The sequence below is a fragment of the Pleurodeles waltl genome, chromosome 3_1 (genome assembly GCF_031143425.1).
Source record: "Pleurodeles waltl isolate 20211129_DDA chromosome 3_1, aPleWal1.hap1.20221129, whole genome shotgun sequence".
Lineage (NCBI taxonomy): Eukaryota > Metazoa > Chordata > Amphibia > Caudata > Salamandridae > Pleurodeles > Pleurodeles waltl.
Genome location: NC_090440.1, coordinates 1308911125 through 1308931670, shown reverse-complemented (window position 1 = coordinate 1308931670; position 20546 = coordinate 1308911125). Strand labels below are relative to the sequence as shown.

At 41.5% G+C, this 20546-nt stretch overlaps 1 protein-coding gene across 2 annotated transcripts in view; it reads right to left on the bottom strand.

The window, feature by feature from the left end:
- The window catches only part of ADCY5 (adenylate cyclase 5), a 1737221-nt gene that overhangs the window by 1209169 nt on the left and 507506 nt on the right, over positions 1-20546 (bottom strand). The window lies entirely within an intron of this gene.

Here is a 20546-nt window from a genome sequence, read left to right as displayed (position 1 = left end):
TATAAAATATGAGCAAACTCCCACTCGTGTTGGCTGGCCAATACCAAACCGAGCGTGGAGTCTGGCAAGCTCAAGATTTGTTTTAAGTATTTTCAGAAACAGACTCTCTCTAGAGCAACATTCTGTTTTAAAATGATTTACTATATTGATTTCACTGATGTTTCTCAAGACCTTATTTAGACTTGGGTGCACAGGATACTCCATTCCAAGTGGGGTTGATATCTCATCCACTATAATATATATGGAATCATAGACGGGTAAAAGTGAATTAGGGAGACGTTTTTCACTGAGGAGTTATGAATGACATGTGATAGACAATGAGAGGGAAGCCTGACTTGTCTATGATGTCACTCAGCACCGCTAAGTTAAAATCACCCTGTAATTCACTTTTTATGTATTTATGATTTTATGTTATACATAGCTCCTACAATTACCTGTCCTTGCTTTAAACTACCAGGTAAGGGCATAGTAGTGAGGGGGCTGTCCATAACATTGACTCTCTTCCGTGTCCGAAATATACAAACCAAAATAAACATCTGGTCTCCTGCCACTTTCCCCCAACTTTCTTTATGCCCTGCCCTCCAAAGGTTGTGCTCCCTGGTTTCCAAGTCTTCTCTGACAGGCTCTTAGAGAGCCCTGCCAGAGCAGCCAATAACTATCCACTGTTCACTGTGATGTAGCAACAGTGGGTAACAGCTTTTGTTAATAGCAAGAGTTGTTAACAAAAGCTATGTCATAGCAGTGATTCAATAGATTTGAATACAGTTATGCATGCTAGTGGCACTCTACCAAAGCCATACATATCAATTGCATTATAGCCTAGGGCATTTCTAACATGCCAGCCAAGATCTCCATCATGTTTTGGCAGAATATTTCATCTGCCAAACTCCAAATTAGGCCCTTAGACCCTGGGAAGCAAAAAAATATGTATTTCAATTGTTTTTGCATCTGCCACTGCATACGTAAATGAGCCACATCTAGCAAAGTCCCACTTCTTCTAGAACATCTTGGCAGAGAAAACCAAGAGTTAATCGAAATCATCGCTCAAGGCTGAGCTTGCTAAAGCATTCTAGGATGAAGCCCAGAATAGTAAATCTCTCTTTAAGAAAAAAGTAGAATGAGAAATATTTGGCATTGATAATAATAAATATAACGTAAAGAAAAGAATATTACAAATACTTGTTAGTAGGTTTTGACACAACTCTAGATCACTGTATAGAGGGTCACTGCTATTTGGCAATAATTTGGCTTGTCATGATAATAATTCTTTACAACATGTCAGGAAATTGTTAAGACAAATATAAATATAAAAGTTCAGAAGGTGGAAATGGCATAAAAGACAAGAAAAGATGATATGGGAAAGAGAATATTGAAATGGGATGATGACCCAATGCAAAGGACATTGCTTTCAGTGGCCCCTGATGTAAATATAGTTTGCATATTATTTTGAGGCATACTTGCCAAATAAGTTGTTATGGTAGATTTCATCAACAGACATTTCTGCCATCTTCTGTATGTTGTTATACATCTTTCTAGCATATGCACTGTTTATTATATCACACCTCCTGAAATAGCCCAACTAACCAATCACAATTGTACAGCTTTGAGAGACGTTTTAACATTGTAAAATGATTTCATATTTTCCTATCTATACTTAATGATAACCCAGTCGTATTTGTCTTAATCTTTATTGTCCTTTCTTAAATCTGTTACAAAATAATATCCATATTGTGGGCCACTGATTCTCTGAGGGCAGTGACGCAAAATGTACTGTCTCTTTGAAATAGTGTAAAATGTGTCTGTCAGACTGAATAGGAAACATGGTAATGTGGGGGTGCCTTCCCTGAGACATTGCACCTTCATCGCATTCTGTGCTTCAGTACATCAGAGATCTTATTACTCCTTTTCTTTAAAATGCATACTGCACTTCTTTCCTATTCTCAATACTCCCTGCACAACATTTGCTGGGTGCAAATTTCATATCTGGGGTGTATTCATCGATATATCTGCTCGCAGTCTTGTGTGTGGGTGGGCAATCGTTGTGCAACCTCTATCTATTGGCAGATATTAATGTGGTCAAGAAATGCTGACAAATAACTGAGCGATCCGTAACGTCACAATAATTTAAAGTAAAATATTCAATTCTCACCAAGAGGTGCTGTACCCATTTACAATTTAGTAAGAGTACCCGGTGAAATTGGAATCTTTGCCATCGGACGCTCAAGCGTTGGTTACCAAAGACAGACTAACAAGACCAGCATCACATTCATCAATCATGGAGGGTAGCATTGTAATTAAATGAAAATAAAAAAAGCAGCTATAAAGGAATTAAACATAAACTAGGGCATATAATGAAACACTGCTGTAAGGCTGTACAAAGATAAGAAGCCTTGCACATCCTGTAGAAGGGCACTGAATGGTCTGGTTCTGAGAACCTGATGAAGGGAGCAACACATTCCTGGAGCCACCCTCATAAGAGGTACCTGCCCTGCACTAAGCGTGCTACCTATGTTCAGAGAAGTCATGTTGCTTGAAGATCATCTGCAACTACAGCTGTCAGCCACCGGAAGAATGACTCATATGTCAATAACAAAGATCCACCATGGTGCAGGCAGTTGTAGGTCAACCTCATAAATACTGTTCAGAAATAGAAATTCAACAATGGCCAGTGCCCAGCCAAAGCAGCTAAGAACACTACTCCCACACACCGTGGACACGATGAGCTACATTCTTCATCACCTCCAGACCATATCAGGCCAGTTCTCACCGAGAGGCGCTGTACCCATTTACAACTTAGTGAGAGTACCCAGTGAAATATGAATCTTTGCCATTGGACGCTCAAGCGTTGGTTACTGGCAGCTCTTAAAGACAGACTAACAAAACCAGCATCACATTCATCAATCATGTGGAAGAATGTGTGCTCAATCTGACAAATGGGCTGGCGCCTCTTGTGGTCTACACATGGCTCCATTTCTTCAGATTTGCATCAATTTCCAACACTGATTATGTAATTGATACCATGAACAGATCACAGCTTCTTATCACTCACCTCCTTTGGTTTGCCTGATATCTAGAAAAGCCTCAGTGACCTTGCATTGAGGGGATTCTAGAGCCCTACTGCAATGCTTCCCAGGGGTTTGCAGGTGTGACCCTGTTGCACATGCTAAGGGGTCTGTGTTGTCTAGAATGTAAGTAGATAGCACTCCACCACGAATAGGAGCAGGGCCGTCTTTAGTGATGGTGGCGCCTGGTGTGACAAACTTTTTAGTACCCCCCCACACAGCCACTCCTCACATTTCAAAACTACCATCTGGCCAAAGTGCCCCTCATCTCTTCATAGCCCCTCTCTCACATACATTTCATTTGTTTTAAAGAGCTTGGAAAGGCTGGTTTTACTAATCTACTCAGCTATCTAAATAAAATACAGATCTGTTCTTTGCAGCAGGCATATTAACCCTCCGCTGCCACTAGACAAAACTCCATCTCTCATAAGAACATTAATCACAAGAGTTATCTTGACATTTGTATTGCTGTCTGAAAGCTGGATGTACAAGGAACTCTGCATCAAGTGCTTTTATGGTAAGTTATTGTTAAACACAGTGTCCCCCCTGAGGTCAGTAACCCCCTTTCAAGTCAGTGCCCCCCTCCAAGCCAGCACAGAGTACAGCCGCACCAGTAGTACCCCTCTAAAGCCAGCTCCGAACAGAAGCATCTAAGGAGCAGTCTTCTTCTTGAATGCAGTCCAGTCTAATGTGCACCACAGCCATTCTGTTGGTCCAGCAAAGGAGCACATGACTGGCAGTGACAGAAGTCCAACTATAGGTGGACAGCTTCATACAGATGTAAACCTGAGCTAGCAATGGACACAGCTGCAAGGAGGCCCAGAGCGGAGCAGAATGGATGATTCTTGTGGTCACGAACATGACCAGTGATGGAGGACTTCAGCACTAGTCGCATTCTGCCAACCCCTGCAATTCATTACCAGCACTTCAGTAATGGAACCCTTTGCTTCTGTATCCAACAAAACCACTTGTTTCTGTCCTAGTTATGTTTCCTCTGTAGGACTGTTAGACCTGGCATACTTAGGGTGGTCTTACTCCAAACATTTTGCCCTTCTCCTCCTATTTTTCTGACCTTAGTTTCGTTTTTCATGTCCTGGTAATGAAAAAAATACCAATGTTGTTTTTATTACTGTGAGGCCTGCCCCTCTCATAGGCCAGCGTTAGGAATTCCTTAAAATACTTTTAAGCTGTAATTCCTGATCTGAGAGGAGTAGCTGCACCATGTTTTGTACCACCGGAATGGTAATAATAAATCCTCTCTACTGGCAAATGCAATTTAATATTAGTATTTTAGAAATGCGTCTTTTAGAAAGTGGGCATTTCTCTTCTCTCACTGCCGTGTGTGTCCACAGCCTATCTCCAATATATGTCTGGCTTGGTGACAGCTACACTAGTGTATTCCCGCCAGACACCCACAACACAGGATACCCAGCTACATCTGCATTCATCTGCATACTGATGGGTCTTCCCAGGAAGGAGGTTGGAAAGTGCTCCCACTTACATCTCAATGGGAGGTAGCCAGGGCCCTCACAAAGGGGTTGATTACCTTTCACAAAGTCTGGAGCCGGGCTGAGCTGAAACAGGGATCTGTGCACTTCACAGAAACCTTTTCAAGCCATCCACCACTTCAAAGGAATTTTCTAGTATAAGTACTGGGTCTCCCACTCACTCAAGTGAGTACACTTCTGGAATCAAAAAAATGCTTTTGGAGTAAAGACTGATGTGTGTCAGTATTGCACTCTGCCAGGATTGACTGTCCCCAGGAACTGCTTCTCTGCTCTACTGTGCCCCCTGTTGCCTGCTGATCTCTGTCAGATAGCCTAGGACTCATTCACCAACCCCAGAGTGATTCTGAGCAGCTTTGCTGTTCTTTGCCACTCGCTTTTCTCAAGAAACCTGAGAAGCATTCTGCACTTTTCCGTCTGCTTTCTTCAACATCCCCTGAGCTGCTTTGCTGGACTTTGCCACCTGCTTTCTTCAACAACCCGAGCGGCTTTGCTGTACTTTGCCACCGTTTGCATCAACAATCCTGAGCGGCTTTGCTGGACTTGAGAAAAGTGGACCTGGCCATCCGCTTTACTCAACAACCTTGAGCAGCTTTGCTGAACTTGGTCTCCTGTTTCTATCAAAGGTCCCGAGCAGCTTTGTTCACTTTACAGTCCCACTCCAAACCTCGAGGTCCGTGTCCGCGGCAGTGACTTCCCCCTGGTGTTATCGGCCTCCACCCTGCAGTTTCCCCACAGTCCCTAGCTGTTTTCTTGTAACCGTGCTGGGGAAAGACCTTGCCTGGGAACCTGACACTTAGCCCCGGACATTACTGTAGTCTGTGGAGACAACACGCGCTCGTACCAAGGAGTCCCCGGCACCACCTTTTTATCCCATAATCATTCATCAGTCTTGCTTTACTTAACCTTAAAAAGTGAATAACTAGTAATTGATGGATTGGATTTTTGTTGTTCTGATCTTGATTTATGCACATAAATGAGCTCTATTTTTCTACACTTGTGTGGAGTCTTTTTGTGGTGTACCTCTTGTGATTGCTGTGTGTGTGTTGCACAAATACTTTATACAGTGCCTTCTAACTTAAGCCTGCCTGTTCTGTGCCAAGCTACCAGATGATGAGCAAAGCTTAATTTAGGTCATGTATTATACCTTACGCTGACTAGGATTGTGGTCTCTACTTGGACAGGGTGCATACCACTGCCAACTAAAGACCCGATTTCTAACAAGGACTAAACAGTAGTGCAAATAAATGTAAAGAGGAAACATACTCCGTTTTTTTACTTGAAGATTCAGCAAGTATCTAAACCGTGTACACCTCTACACTGTCATCAGTGTAACACAATGAATGGGGACATTCCCCCGACTACATCCTAACTTCACTTGAGAATTATTAAACGAAGGCCTTAAGAGAGAAGCAGCAAATGAGCGATGGACATCCTACATTGGTGCAGTGCACGGTCTATGCTGCACCCAGAAAATACGTAACATGGTATGGGTGCCAGAGCTGTAGAGATGTTTAAAGTGGGTGCTGGCCCAAGCCCCCAGCCTTTCAAGGGGGCCCTGACTGAGTGACTATTCCTGAATTCTATATGTAACAACATTTAGAATGTGGAGCAGGTTGCCTGTGCAGTGTCAGTGACTTGGCCAAAGAGGGCATGAAATATCTAAAACTGGATCATCAAATCAAAGCTGTTCCAAACAGGAGCCCCCAGAATGCATTTGGCCCAGGGCTCCCCAAACCCTTAAAATGTCCCTTCACAGTTGTTTCTTAACTCTATTTGTGAACACCCTTTAACATAAAGCAGAGAACAAGCAGGGAGATTCTATCTTGTATTCCGCTTCTGACAGCTCGTCAAACTCAAACCAAGGCCATAAAGCTAGTGCTGCACTTTCAAAACCATAATCTCTCCCAACCAGGGACTTGGCCCTTGAGAGCAGACTTCTGCCAGCACGCTATCTAGCGGCATGCACCAGTTGCACTTGGTAGTCAGAATATTATTACAGTGAGATGAAAGAATTCTCCCTTTTGTGCTCCAGTTTCTCCAGGTAAGTGGCTCTTCTGCGTGGGGTGCAAGAGCTGACATACAAATGACACACTTCATCCAAAAGAAACAGACAGATCGGCTCGGCACAAATGCTTGAGATGAAAACAAAGACGGCAGCAAAGAGAATAATAATATAATACTTTCTGTGAACTGACATTTCAGACAGGAAGATGCAAAAATCAACATCCACGCTTCCATTACATCATTTCCTTCCTCGTCCCGTTCCTTACTCATTGAGGATTCCCCAAATAGACACCACTTTCCAAGCTTTTTTCCATTTCTATGGATGACAGCCATCCTCCTATAAACTCCACTGCCTCCAATGGATCTTCCTGTTTTAAAAAGCCCTTTATCAGATTGTTGATGAAGGTTCCCAGGAAGGGAGGGAAAGACGGTTGTAGGAAATGGGACAATGAAGGAAGAATCAAAGCAGGGATGTGCAATTCCTATAGCACAATATTTCATGTTTATTGTGACCTTATAACAAGTAGGCACAACCCCCTGCAGCACAAACCCTTTGGCTGCCAGTTTACAGAAAAGAGAACTGTCTGCAGTTGAGTTAATGTGTGTGTTCATATGCTAAATCCGCTCAAACTTATATTTATGGTTCATTAATGAAAAGCCTTTATTGTTAGGGTGAGCGCTGTAAATAAACATTTTAAGGTCACACTGCACTACTGACAGTAGTGCCAGTAAAAAAAAAAAGTGTAGACATTTGTTTGAAACGTTTAACAACATGAGGTTAAGTATAATACTCCCAGAATGCTCTCTGATTAGATGTAAATGTTAGCAGAAGCTTGTAAGCAAGAATGATGATTCTTTGCTTTCAAAATAAAATGTTCAGAAAAAAAATCAAAGTAGAAATAAAAACATTTTGCTACTATGAAATTTTAGGTGGTATTTCTTTGAAGCTTCATTTAGGAAAATGTGTTGATGCATGCTAGGATTTCCTAAACATACTCATAATGGAAAAATAGAATAAACATTTTCAACAAGATTATGGGAAGCATGAAAATAGACAAGCACTGGCAAAGCTAACCAATCCGACATTTGTTGTGAGTCTTTTGGTTTTGTCAATGCGTTTCTTGTTTTGACAGGGTTTTTATAACACTTTATTGCTGTGGGAGCTTCCATGCCCTCACCATTGTAACAAACACTACAAAAAGCAAAAAAAAGTTGTTTGGTCTAAAAAAAGCACACATTGCCAGCAGTGGCATAACAAAGGCCCCAAAGACTCTGTGGTGAAGGGGGACTCCTCCAGGGCCCCCCCTCAGCACCACACCTGGCCTTGAGGGAGTCTTTGCAGGGGGCCTCCTCCTATTTTGTTTGCCCACTGAACAAAACTACTTTGTTTGCCAATATGCTCCTTGTGGAAGAACAGAAGGAGATCACTCACAGTAAAGCCAACCCATAGATAGAGGGAGAAACAGACGTTTAACCAAAACAAAATGTCTTGGTTAATGCCAGACCTAATTAGGGACCCAATTCCTAAAGAAAGTCACAAAAGTGAACCCCTGGTATATGTCTTGCAATTAGTGTCTTTCATGATTTCACAAGAACTTACAGCAGACCAGGAAATCATACTCCTAGAAAATATTTGTGAAATGTATTTTTGCACAAGCAAATATGCATGTGTAGATTTGATCATGTGAAAATATATTGAGCGTTTACAAGTTCACTCTCCCTCCAACCACTTTTTCCCAAACCCAGAAGAATTTCTACTTCTGCCATTGTCAGGAATACATTTCCAACCTTTCTCAGTATGGGAAAAGATTAGAAAAGAGCTGGTGAAAATACTTAAACATGCAAGTTAGTAGGTTTGCAGACCTAAGGGCATTCCAGCCCTGGAACCATTGCTTACTGCTTTCTCCAGTCCCAGTATGTAGATCCGTGAAAAGGTGGCAAAACAAGGAAATTGCTATAGAAGGGATTGAAATTTTAAGTATTGAAGCCCTCCTATAGTAGTAGCCCTGGCATAATCAGACAGGCTGTTATCAGCCTTACATAATGAGATTGCTGCCATAATTTGCTGCTGGGCTACATGTAGATTTTTTTAAAGGACAAGTAGATTTAAGAAGCAATCTGTTCCATGGACAAGTAGATATTTTATTAAATTCCACACCCCTGTCGAAGTTTTGAAACTTACCGATGAGTAATCTAGGCATTACTTAGCTGAAACCTACATAACGTGAGCAATAATGCACAGCTGATCAGCGTGTGATGCTCATTCATCGTATTAATAGCAATAATGGCAACAATAATAATAATGGTTAGGCTCTCTTTTTACTCCTGTCTAGACGTACTTCAGAATTAAACATGTAAGTTATGCAGTGCTACAACCATGATAACCTGACAAAAGCAGCTCAACATTTTCAAGCAGATACGTGACTGGACAGTTGTGGAACTCAACACCTCTTTAGAGAAAATTATTAGAAATACAATATATGGGATAAAGGGCCTCCTGACCTACATTATAAGGGTTTTGTAGGTCATGGAACTCTAAGGTGATTTATAATATTGTTAGCTCCACTGCACTTTATTTCTTATGGTATATGGTCTCATTATAACTCTTCTCATAAACCATTTAAATTCGTTATGTGGTGCTGTTTCAAATGAAAGAGTTAAGCGGTTATTTTGGAATCAGTATACAAGTCAAATTTTTAAAAATGCTGTAGCTCGGAATGTGTAGAAAAACACAGAGTTTCTGTGTATACTATAATTACCTAAAGGATGGAAAAAATAAGCATGTTTTAATAACTATGTCCATTCTGCTCATCACCGTCCATCTAGAAAGACTGAGCAGCAGTAAGAAAAGCTAAGTTTAAGTCACATTCTATTGTTTTCTAAAGTGCAGCTGTAATTATGATCTCTTGTCTATCTTTCCCCTCACTTTTGAACTCAACTGTAATAAGTTATTACAATTAAATGGCTACATCCTTTCTTTTTTCCAGGCATTTAGGGAACGTCACAAATCGCCTCTAATAAGGGAATTAGAGATGGGCTTTTATAAAGGATTGCAGGGAAATTATAGACATATTTTCATTCTGGATTGTTAGGCTCACTGCCACAATTATATTTTTCATCAATTAGTTGCTGCCTGTTCCTTAATCAACCAAACTCTAAGATATTCATGCTATCAATCCCAGCAGGATTAAAAAGACTTTACAGGGGGGGGTGAAACTATAAATGGGTAACTATCAATTTAGGAATGTTTCTAATTTAGAGAGATGTAAGACACACATTAGAGAAGCTCATTGTCTACTCAATGCTGTTCAGAACACTCAAAATATCAGCATTTTCTTTACCCATCTGGCAATGTATGCTGTGTTGTACGGTTCCCCACATTTTCATTCTCTGCTCAGATTAGCAGAAAAGCCATAGAAGAGTCTCAAAAACCATCAATTGCACCCATCACTTTATGGCAGAGCACTACATTGGCTCAGGGACTTCCTTCGTAATCACACCAAAAACGTGCGTCTGAGTCCCTTTAAATTGAGAAAGATGTATACCAACAGAGGGGACCCCCAGGGTTCCTGCCCAAGTCAAACATTATTTAATATTTATGTAGCACCCCTGGCACAAACTGTGTGATCATGCGGTGTGCTGATCGTGTCAGATGCAGATGCAACTCAACTTCTCATCTCTTTTGAGACAGATAAAGTGAAAGCTCAACTGGTGTGCTGTATGATGAAAATCACTGACTGGTTGACCAACAACACACTCCGAATATACAGTGAGAAAACTGAGACTGTGCTATTTGGTGAAGCACATGAGCTATGATTAGCTGACTGGCGGCCTACAGAATTTGGCCAAGCCTCTTTTCCTAAGCAGCTAGTGAAAACTCTTGCAGTAAAAATCAATGAAATACTATCTATGAAAGATCAAGTTAATGCTACGTTTGGCACTTGCTTTGCCACAATTAGGCATGTAAAAATAGTTGTTCTCTGGCTCCCTTCCACCTCCAGATAAAACCCTTCTTCAAGCTCTTATGACAAGCCGATTGGATTATGGGAATGCACTACTGGTAGCATCCATTGACACCTTGCTGTGCAAACTGCAAGTTGTTCAGAATACTGCCACACAGCTAATTTGTAATATACCAGCTTGGTCTTCCTCTGCCCCTATCCAAAAAACTACACTTGTTGCCCATCAGAAAGAGGGCAGTTTTTAAGCTCTGCTGCCTGACGCATAAAGCACTAAAGAAGGCCCATCCTGTTTACCATCATTCAAGACTTAACCACTATCAGCCATCCAGACAGTTAAGTTCCTCAAATAAAGCTTTCATGCAGATTCCACACATACGCACCACCACATCTAGTGGCAGTTCTTTACCATATCTGGCCATCTGTGATTGAAAAAGACTCCCTTTTCATATTCACACCGGCCCCTACTTTACAAATTTCAAGAAGATGCTAAAAACATGTACGTTTTAGAATGCACCAGCTTTCCTGACCAGCACAACTAGTTATAGTTAGGACTTAGTTTCCCTACAAAAAGTGGTTTTTTTTGTCTTGCCAATAACTTTGAAACCGTTTCATTAATCTTCACAAAAGTTTCAAAATTAGTACACTGCTCACTTCAGCTGCATGTCTTGGAAGTTTTGGGGTGATTCGTCATGGGGGGCTGAGAAAAATGGAGGTCGCAAAATGCATTTTCCCATAGGATCTTTAGACACAAGAGCCCAAACTGCTCAAAGGAATCACACCAAATGTGGCAGAAAGTTAGATTGGGCTTTATGTTATTTGGTGTAAGTCTGTTCAGTAGTTTGGGAGTTATTAAAGGCAAGAGACATTTGCATGCCTATGGATCCAGCAGCTGTGTGGATCCCAGAGATCTCATGTTGAGATCTGATTGGATGCCAACACCTCAACCGGGAAAGGTTAGTATCCATTTTGGCACTCGGACACAGCTGAGTCCCCAAAAAAAGAAAAAGAAAAAAAAGAAAAGGGGGCAGGGTAGGAATACCCAGACCCCCTAGCAGACATGCTGAAGTCTCTTGGGTACCCCACCAGGGTAAAAAAGCTTTTTTGTCTGCCAAAAATCTGGAAGGATCTGTAAATTAGGCAAAAAATTTAAAAAGTGCAATCTCCTGTGCTTGTTTACAGTTTAGACCCTGGCTGTGCCAGGTCCTGGGGCATGTAGCAATTAAAAAATTCAAAGGAGGGGGCATGGTATCCCCCTCCTTGGGCTCTTCTGTGCTTCAGGGACCACCACCTCCTTGAAGCATGAATTACATTATGGAGAGGGGCCTCGCGGACCCCTCTACTGTGGCTCTTTGGAGCACCTAGGACCACCACCTCCCCGGGGCTTAATTTAATACTGTTGATGGCGGCCACACGGACCCCTGGGGCTCCAGGGACCACCACCTCCCTAGGGTATGTAATAAAATTAAAAGTGTGAGGGGGAGGGCACAGCCCCCCTCCAAGGCTGTGCGGTCACATGCAAACAAAAGTAGTGGGGGCTGTGCAGCTCTAATTCTAGAGCCATTAATGGTCTTTGGGACTGCCCCCTCAGAGCCAGCTCCCTATCCCCTGAGGTGTCCACTCTCAGGAGACAGCCATTTGCTGTCTCTTTGCAGAAGCTTTGACAACTCCCACCAAGCAAGAGTAAACTGTAAGTCTGCTCCCAGCGGGTCAGAGCAGGAAAACTGCTCCCATTTGCTAGGATCGGACTTTTCATCTGTTTTCCTGCCCACTGTCAAACGGGCAGAAAAACAAATTAAAGGATTGCTCCCGTATGTAGAGAGCTGCATTTTTTGCAGCTCCCTGTATGTGGGAACAATGCTGGCTTCCGTAGGAGGCGAGGAGCTGGAAGGGACCACAGGGACATTCAGGCTTCCCCATGGTCCCAAAAGCAGAGGAATGTGAGCACATCTCCACCAAAACAAAGAATCACTTAATATAATTAAGAGGGTGTGTCCTTGTTTGGTGGAGATTTAACTTTTCATACTCTCTTCGTCTTCTCCACCCCAGGACTCATTTCAGTGCAGATTTCTGTATGTAGAAGTTGGAAGAACTATCACATTGCCACAATTACAGACACACAAGGTCACTAGAGACATTACCTCTGCATCCATTACACAGCCATACTGTAGAATATGCACTATACATTTACCCAATGAGGTAGAAGTTACTAATTACCCATTACAAATTACTCCAGTTGAGTAGACATTTTGTGCCAAACTGTGGCCTGTTCTTAGATAATTAAGCAGGTTACAATGTATTGTGGCACTGATGCCCATTTCACAGAAATTAAACCTCAACAGGAAACACTTACAGATAAAAACAATGCAGTTGCTCCAATTGAAGCTCCACTTCTGTTAAGTACAATCATTGAAATTTCTTTCTTCTTGGACAAGGAAAAGCACTTGTGTTCTTTCTGAAGTTCAAAGGTAGAAGCCCAAATTGGCCATCGGGGGAACCCTACAGGGGTTGGCACAGGGCCTGGCCCTGCGGCCAGGCAGCCAATATCTGCCGTGCATGGCAGAAGGTGGTTGGATTAACATAAAGTAATTAAATATTACTTAATGTTAAAAAAAATATACATTCACAGAAAAACCAAAGGTTACAGGGATATTATAGTTAGGAACTAACATTTAAAAAACCTATAGAAATTCAGAGAAAAAAACTTGAAGGTTACAGAGATGTTACAGTAAGATTCTAAATTTACACGCACAAAACCATAGAAATCAGCAGTTCTAGTTCAAGGTTTTTCAAGTAACTTTAACTCGTGCCCTAAGGTCATTATAACCGCCCTCGCCATGCACTGCTAATTACCCCACAGATTACATGAATCATAACACCTTTAATTTCATTGATAATAGCACTACAACATTTTCTGTAAAATTATTGATGATAAAACTGGGGGGTGTGAGTTAATTCTGAATGCGAATTCAGAATCTAACTATAACATCCCTGTAACCTTTGTTTTTTTCTGTGAATATATATATATCTATCACCATAACACAACTAAATGTAAACCCTCCCCTTCTCACTGTAATCCCCATGACACGGGTGTCGGAAGAACGGACCGTGTGCTATTCTGCCTCATTTGTGCACATTATGAACTTGCCTGGGCTTTTTCTGCCTTGCGTCTCAAAATGACAGGAAGAGGCTCCCAATGTGTTTAATGTTGTTAACCCTTCAGAGTACTGGACCATGCTGTATCGGGAGTGGCTAATGCTCCCTCATCAATATAATAGCAGAATGACGGATGGCAGTGCAGACATGATTAACTGTGCAGCTGGGAGAATGTCACTGCAGATAACGTGGCCCGTCTCCGGTCCCTCACCTTTGACCTTGGGTTTCACTCTAGCTCCTGAATTGCGCTATGTGACAAGTAATGTGCGAACGTTGATAGGGCGTATCGGGGAAACCACGTGTTCTTGGTGGGGAGTCAAAGGTATGTACGAGGTAAAGAGTAACTGGATTAATGCACTGAGCAAAACTTCATCCGATTGCCGGTCATTTTATCCTGAGCGCCAACACGGATAGAATAGGGGGAAATTATGAAGACCAAATGGCTATAGTGGTTTGGCAGATAGTACCAGACGCAAACAAGAAAGAAACAGAGGTGAACACAGAAAAATGCATAGTGAACATCTGGTAGTTGATTCGGCCCACAGCGAGTACCAACTTGGCACATAAATATTGCCTGTCCTGGAGAGTAGTTGCATGCTGAGTCCCATGACACAGCAGGATTATGGTGCACTGGTTGTGTGTCTGATGAAGGCTTCGGAGATGTGTTGTGCTACTGCATGTTGGTTTTTTTGTGCACATTAGTGTGGTAATGGATCCAAACAAGCACGTGGCTGACTCTACAGTAGTCAAGTCTAATTAGACAAATTTGCCATAGATTGCCACTTGGCAGGTTCACAAACGTAGCTCTTCTCTAAAAATCATTTCAGAACTAAATAGAGGATGGACGGCTATGGTCTGGAGTCCACCCTCAATCCGGTAGAGATTCATAAATCAGCGAACGACTTTTGTTTGGCCTTGCGTTTCAGCTTCATATGGTGGATGAGTTGCGAGATAATATCTGGCAACCTTATTTCATAAACTGCAGCATTTCTGGAACTCGTGAAGGTGTTGCTTGTCTGGAAAAAATAAATGTAGAGCTGAGATGGAAAGTGGATGTTGGAAACCAGGCTATGTTAAGACCGCAGAGTTGTGGTTCTGTTATGATTTGAAACAAAGGGATACTTAGATTCGGATATCATTTTTGGTGCCGAGAGGAGGGAAAATACATACAGCTGTATTTATTTGAACGTGGCTATTTACAGTATACTCTTGTTCCACTTTGTACCATACCACTGCTAACATCCATAATAAGAATGACTATCAAACAGAAGCTTCCATTGCCAGCGTATTTACTGATGTCTGCTTCCTTTGGTGAACAGAAAGAACATCATTGATCGAAAAGAGGAACCTCGTCGACAGTAATTTTTAAGTACCTCCTCTTGGAAGCCGCAAGAGGCACCAGTTAATGCCGTCTGTCCCTTCACAGATATGTTATGATTACATCTTCCAGTGCTGTCTTACAGCTCTGCTTTGAGAAACTCAGTTGCACAGGAATGTTTTATTGTGTCTGCAAATCTCTCCAACTTTGGAATTAGGCACCAGTACAATACCCCTGGTCGCTCTTGTAACTATTTTAGTTTGGCTTCAGGCTGCATGAATATTCTATGGCACAGTTTTAAAATATCTCTTGCTTCTGTATTAGTTCCTCATGTAACACGCTTTGTATTTTCACCTTTACCAACAAGCTTTTCCAGACTTTGTGTTTCCAACTCCATTTTCTTGCTTCTTGCTCTCATCTAAAAAGTTCTCCAGCAAGCTCCCCTTGTATCCACTCCACTGTGCGGTATTCTGCAGGCCCCTCAACAAGTCCATCATCAAGAACTCCTAAAGATGCCAGCACATGGGGAGTCCTAGATAAGGGCCTCATCTGTACTTCAAAGAGCAGATCAAGAGGTGATGAATGTTTGCACAGGATCTTTTCATGATTATAAAGCATGTGTTGAATGTTGTCTGGAGGACACTTCAGGTGGAATATGGGGAGAAGTGACGGGAGCAGAGTGAGAAGCGGAGCTGTGAGGAGGCTGCACAAGTCGAGTTGTACTTGAATAAAACAACTGTTTATGCTTACATCATCACTTGGTCACTATAGATGTCTTTCCTTCGTTAAAATTTATCTTTGCCAAAAGTGATCTCAGGAGTAGAAAGCCTGCAATCCCTAGTTGTGTCCATTAGCACAAAAGTATACAAAAAATTATGGATGGAATGCTTGAAATAATCTTGGCTACTTCTAGTCACTTGCATCCAAGCCTATTGCTACTTTGTACAACTTACTACCTCAATTTGGAGCCAGCCATATGTAAATCATTCTTGACCCTTTTCAAATAGAAACAATCCAGTCTGAACTGCCAGGCAAGGTCCTATCTGATCCAGAACACAAGCAAACCAGGACTGGTCTAACCTTAGGTAGAGCTCATCAGCCAAGTATAGAAGGGTCCCTGTGACAAAGTGTGCAAAGGACCACCTCTGGGCCTACTCTGCCCACTTAGTATTACTCACCACAGTATACTGACAAACTGATGGATGGTATGCTTGAATCCATCTCAGCCACTGGTAATCATTCTGTGCCTTATCCCAGTGAATTGTTACTTCGCACACCATGCCACCTAATTTTGGACTCCGCCATGAGCAAATCAGTTTTGACCCTGCTCCAAACAGAAAAGTCCAGCCTGAACTGCCAGGCCAGGCCAGATCCTCCATGAACCGAACTCACGCAACCCAAGACTGGTTTCACCCAAGACAGGGCTCATCAGCCAGGTATAGCTTGGTTCCAGTGTCACAGTGTAAATGGTACCCACATCTGGGCATACCTGTTCTACTTAGGGTGACATTGTTATTTTGCACACCATGCCATCTCAGTTTAGACCTAGCCATATGCAAATCAATTTTGACCCTGCTGCAATAAGAACAGTCCAGCTCAAACTGCCAGGCCATGAACTGGAACTCAAGCAAGCCAGGACCAGTTTTGAACTAGTTAAGGCCTATCAGATGGGTACAGCTTGGTTCCAGTGGCACAGTCAAGATTGATTTCCATATAGCCGGGTCCAAAACTGAGGTGGGATGGTGTGCAAAATAATGATTGTCTGGGATGGACACAAGTAATTGCCAGTGGCTGAGATTAATTCAAGCATGCCATGCATCACTTTCTTTGCATACTTTATTGTGTCCATTATCACAGCAGCAGATCAGGTCAAGACAACCTCTAAAGTATTGGAGCCGATGAGCCAATTTGTCATGAGCCCATCAAATCTCAGTCGTGATACTGTTTATTTATTGTCACAATAGTGTTTCTTCATTGTCATCGAAGTGTGGCATTGGAAGCGTTTGTAGGGTTGGCATCACTGTGAGGGACTCAGATTATTGCACGGGTCATTGATGCACGTTTGGGAAACAAATTCATGAAATCAGTGTATTTAAGTGTCACTTCAGTGAGTCACGGTTGAAACGTACAGAGTGCTAGTGCCCCCACTGTTTCTGCATCAACAAAGGCAGAACAAGCTACAATTTATTTCATTCTTCGGAAATATACAAGGTATGAGCAAACAGGCAATTTCTGTTTTTATAGCTCTCTTCTGGAACAGCAACTAAAGGCTTTGTCATATTAATTATTATGGAATACCTTATAAAAGAGTTACTTGGAAGGCCGTGGACTACTAGCATATTTAATCACAAAAAGGAATAGAGCATCCTTATTGAGGAGCAGAGCGAACCTCTCAGATGTAATCAATGGCCTGGTCTAGGGTCTTCAAACAAGTTGTCAGTGCTAACATATAGCATCCTTTTAGCGCAGTGTTAAACACTGCCCTCATAGGCAGCAACCAGTTACTGAATGTCATAAAATACATGAATTGGTTGGAGCTTGATTGATGATCCAAAGGCTAGGAAATTGACAACATATGAAAGCATTTGCGGAAATAAGATTAGCTATGAGGAATCTCTTGGGCATGAATAGTACAAGCGAAACACGTCAGTTGATCTGATTTAAAAAACGTGATCACTAATAAATCTTTAGGAATTTTGGGACTTGTTGGAGTTTTTTGTCAATATTTAAAGACATAGGTTACACCAAAACTACGGTGTGAAGGTTCCATTTCCCTTACATTTATTATGTATAGTGGGGCCACACCCCAAAGAACCTATAAAAGCATACATGCCCATAAAGAACACCTGTGCAGAAAAACAAAGCACAGCTCAAGGCAGTAATATCAGCCTAACACCCCTTTATTTCACTTTTTCAGCATTTGATGGAGCCATAGGATGGAAGGAAAATGGAGGATGGTGGCTCAGAGCATCAGGTCCATTTAGCTACCGTCTTCACATCTACAGAGTCTCGCTGGGTTAGAGTAGAATGGTGTGTGAGATGATGATCCATCACCTGAAATTTTACCACCTGGCTTAGGTCTCTGGACACAGTAGAGGTGGCAAGTCGGCCACCCTTCCACCACTTCTTTCTGGGCTCTTGTGAATCAAGTGAGCTACGGGGCGTCCGGAACACTGTTCACATACCGTTTGAATGAACTGTTAACACAAATTAACTCAATGGAAGCCATAAACAAAAATATACAAATTATTCGATTTTATTTATATGGACAAATATAGCAATGCTAAAGCTGAAATTAAAAGCAGCAACAACCAATTGCCTCTGATAAATATTCAGCACATCTGAATACATCTAAAATACGATCTGGCTGTATACAAACTAGGATTGGCAAAAAGTACTTCTCACTAATTAGGAATCACCTTTGTCTAAGAAATTAAAATATTTTAGCGAAGAAACAAAAGCTTGTCTTGCTAGTAGGGGGCAACCCTCCAACTGATCCGCTACGCAAACACTGCCAATCGTATTCTACTGAGGACCTGTTCAATACAGAGACCTAAAGGAGCACATCTGCATTCCGACCGAGCAGAGATCGAAAATCTGTCACAATGAAGAAAGTCAATCGGACTCAAGCAATGTATGTGAGCAATAGATTGAGGGGCAGCGTGTGCTCCAGAATGTTGGCGCGACTAAATCCTGCTTAATTTCTGATCGAAAATTGCAAGTATTGCCAAGCGTGTCTGAAAGCAAACACGGGCCATTTTTTTATTCTAGCTGCTTAGTATAGGTGTACATGTCTAATAATATTACATGCTAAAATGAGCTTCATTTTGATAGGTCTGAGCATGCAAGTTCACTGTCCTTCAACTAACCCCCGCTTTAAGAGTGTTCAGGAGGAGAACGTGGCTGTTTTTCAAGAGGTATTTTTGTTTAGGAGAACATCACAATCCATTCCATAGCACAATTTTCTAAGGAGATTGGCACTTCACACAGGCAAGTCTAAAATAATACTAAAGCACTTTAGGCTTTATTACAATTGCCTGGAGAGTTATTTCTCCAGAAGAGCACAGCATGTACATGTTGCTACAAGAAAACTGTTCGCAGCTTCGTCATTGCTGCCTTCTGACACTGATGACCTCAGAACCCCATCCAACCCTCAAAGAAGCCCCTGGCCTCCTGGATGTCTTCTATGTGGCCTGTATGGATAGGCCAGCTCTGAAGAAAAGTCCAATATACTAATGTAACTGCTGCAGTGATATTTTAGAACATCAAAGTTGTGACAGTTCAAGCTGATTTACAGTTACAACTGCCACATGACAACAATTATTTTAATTTACATAAATTGGATTATGCACTCTCTGAACCAAAAATCATCCAGGGATAAGTTTGGCAAAAGCAGAAAAATGCATTTGATTCAATCAGACATGGGGAACGTCTGGTTAAAAAGGAGAACATTCTTTAAAACCTGGCCATTATCTAGAAAGCCAGAAGGTTCCACTGATATGATGCTGCAATAGAAAATCAGTGGTCCCCACATCGTGCACACCTGTAGATGAGGGCTGGTGACAAGTGTGAGAGCTGAGATTTTCTTGATAAATGTTTAGTCTTTACATAATTATACTTATAGATTAATCTGTGAATTAATCAAATAATAATATTATGTTTATGAAAATTGTGACTAACTGAATAGTATGGCCACCATATTATGTAAGTCCTATATTTTGTCCATGCTATCTTAAGCTGATGAAATTATTTTGTCTTTACAAAGAGTGTGTTTCTTAACTAAAATAAATGTCCGAATTAAATGTGTATTTAGTGGCCTCTGGTGGCCTGAAGTAGAAGCAGATGCAAGGTCACTGTGCAATGCAAACTGTATAAAACGTATCTAGTGTGTTCAATGGTCTAACTGACTTCATTGTTTGTAGTTACGTTTCTAACTCGTATGTCTTTCCTCGAGGGAAAGGAAATGGTGTGGTAACATATTTTGTTATCGTTTTCATGTGACTTCGTATTCCAGTAGAGTGAAAACAATGGATCCACAGATGAAGCTGGAGAAGAGAAAATATAGGGTACAAATGTATTAGTATGGATTTTGTCAATGAAATAACAGCAGATAGAAGAACGTAGGGTAGCTAATTATATCATTTTTATATCTGTTATTGTTCTGATTGGTCATAACTTTCTCACCTCATGCTTTATCCAATCATTTTCATTTTACAAGTTTGCTTTAATGATCACTCACCATTAATCGTGGGTCATTCTTCTTTGGGATTTTCGTGTATCCTGAGTTCTAGAGATTCTTTTATTTTATGATCTGTCACTTTGACATTTCATGTTTCCCAGATACTCTATTGACATTCTGGTACTTTTTTAGTTTATGTCTGTTCAATACTAAAACTATGCATAGATGGTTCAGTGTATCTTATAGTCCAAATTCTAAACCATGAGCCCTACCCTTATTCCTGTCCTGATGTTGATGCCTAATGTTGCTGTCCCACTGACGAAGTAGACGTTGTTGCTGATTACCACAGTGATTTGGTAA